This window comes from Arachis hypogaea, chromosome 18, assembly GCF_003086295.3.
Source record: "Arachis hypogaea cultivar Tifrunner chromosome 18, arahy.Tifrunner.gnm2.J5K5, whole genome shotgun sequence".
Lineage (NCBI taxonomy): Eukaryota > Viridiplantae > Streptophyta > Magnoliopsida > Fabales > Fabaceae > Arachis > Arachis hypogaea.
The window spans coordinates 92,381,327-92,383,804 of NC_092053.1; the positions used below are offsets into that span (position 1 = coordinate 92,381,327).

Consider the following 2,478-nt stretch of genomic DNA (forward strand, 5'->3'; position numbering starts at 1 on the left):
GTCTGTGGCATTTATGTATCCGGTGGTAATACTGGAAAACAAAGTGCTTAGGGCCACGGCCAAGACTCATAAAATAGCTGTGTTCAAGAATCATCACACTGAAATAGGAGAATCAATAGCACTATCTGAATTCTAAATTCCTATAGATGCCAATCACTCTGAGCTTCAATGGATAAAGTGAGATGCCAAAACTGTTCAGAAGCAAAAAGCTACTAGTCTCGCTCATCTAATTAGAATCTGAGCTTCAATCAAAAAACTCTGAGATATTATTGCTTCTCAACCTATTAGTCTTCTATTTTATTTTTCTAGTTGCTTGAGGACAGCAACAGTTTAAGTTTGGTGTTGTGATGAGCGGATATTTTATACGCTTTTTGGGGGTAATTTCATATAGTTCTGAGTATGTTTTAGTTAGTTTTTAGTCTATTTTTATTAGTTTTTAGGAAAAATTCATATTTCTGGACTTTACTATGAGTTGTGTGTTTTTCTGTAATTTCAGGTATTTTTCTGGCTGAAATTGAAGGAGCTGAGCAAAAATCTGATTCAGGCTGAAAAAGGACTGCTGATGCTGTTGGATTCTGACCTCCCTGCACTCAAAGTGGATTTTCTGGAGCTAAAAAACTCGAAATGGCATGCTTCTAATTGCGTTGGAAAGTAGACATCCAGGGCTTTCCAGAAATATATAATAGTCCATACTTTACATAAGGATAGATGACGTAAACTGGCGTTCAACGCCAGTTCTCTACCCAATTCTGGCGTCCAGCGCCAGAAAAGGATCAAAAGCTGGAGTTGAACGCCCAAACTGGCATAAAAACTGGCGTTATACTCCACAAATGGCCTCTGCACATGAATTGCTTAAGTCTCAGCCCAGCACACACCAAGTGGGCCCCAGAAGTGGATTTCTGCATCATCCATCATAGTCTACTCATATTTTGTAACCCTAGGCTACTAGTTTAGTATTTAAACAACTTTTAGAGACTTATTTTGTACCTCATGACATTTTAGATCAAAATTTTGTATTCTCTGACGGCATGAGTCTCTAAACCCCATTGTTGGGGGTGAGGAGCTCTGCTGTGTCTCGATGAATTAGTGCAAGTATTTCTGTTTTCCATTCAAACACGCTTGTTCCTATCTAAAATGTTCATTCACGCTTAACTGTGATGAAGGTGATGATCCGTGACATTCATCACCTTCTTCAAATCCTGAACGTGTGCCTGACAACTACCTCCGTTCTATGTCCGATTGAATGAGTATCTCTTAGATTCTTTAATCAAAATCTCCGTGGTATAAGCTAGAACTGATGGCGGCATTCATGAGAATCCGGAAAGTCTAAACCTTGTCTGTGGTATTCCGAGTAGGATTCAAGGATTGAATGACTGTGACGAGCTTCAAACTCCTGAAGGCTGGGCGTTAGTGACAGACGCAAAAGGATAGTAAATCCTATTCCAACCGGATCGAGAACCAACCGGTGATTAGCCGTGCTGTGACAGAGCGCGTGAGCGTAGTTTTCACTGGAAGGAAGGAAGGTAGCCATTGACAATGGTGATCCACCAACACACAGCTTGCCATAGGAGGACGTGCGTGCGTGAACAAGAAGACAGAGGAAAGCAGAGATTCAGAAGACAAAGCATCTCCAAAACTCCAACATATTCTCCATTACTGCATAACAAGTAACCTTTAATTCATGCTCTCTTGGTTATTCACAATTCAACTGATAAACATAATTGACTTCCTGACTAAGATTTACAAGATAACCATAGATTGCTTCAAACCAACAATCTCCGTGGGATTCGACCCTTACTCACGTGAGGTATTACTTGGACGACCCAGTGCACTTGCTGGTTAGTGGGATTCAAACCAACAATCTCTTGAGTACTGTTGGATGCAGCTTGCATTCCATGCAGACTCTGAGAGATCATATTGACTTGCTGAGTCAATATTTTATTCTGAGCCAATATGGCATTCAGAGTATCAACTTCAAGAACTCCCTTCTTCATAGGCGTCCCATTGCTCACAAGATTCCTTTCAGAAGTGTACATGAACTGGTTATTAGCAACCATGTCAATGAGTTCTTAAGCTTCTGCAGGCGTTTTCTTTAGGTGAATGGATCCACCTGCAGAAGTGTCCAGTGACATCTTTGATAGCTCAGATAAACCATCATAGAATATATCCAGGATGGTCCATTCTGAAATCATGTCAGAAGGACACTTTTTAGTCAACTGTTTGTATCTTTCCCAAGCTTCATAGAGGGATTCACCTTCTTTCTGTCTGAAGGTTTGAACATCAGCTCTAAGCTTGCTCAGCTTTTGAGGAGGAAAGTACTTGGCTAAGAAAGCTGTGACCAGCTTATCCCAAGAGTTCAGGCTGTCTTTGGGTTGAGAATCCAACCATAATCTAGCTCTGTCTCTTACAGCAAAAGGGAAAAGCATGAGCCTGTAGATTCAGGATCTACTCCATTAGTCTTAACAGTATCACATTCAG

At 40.8% G+C, this 2,478-nt stretch overlaps 1 non-coding gene across 1 annotated transcript; it reads left to right on the plus strand.

Annotated features, from left to right (window-relative positions):
• Positions 1 to 2,185: 2,185 nt before the first annotated feature.
• LOC112774118 (small nucleolar RNA R71) lies at positions 2,186 to 2,294 on the plus strand. Its single transcript, XR_003188621.1, has one exon. It is a non-coding gene; the product is annotated as a small nucleolar RNA R71 (small nucleolar RNA).
• Positions 2,295 to 2,478: the final 184 nt, after the last annotated feature.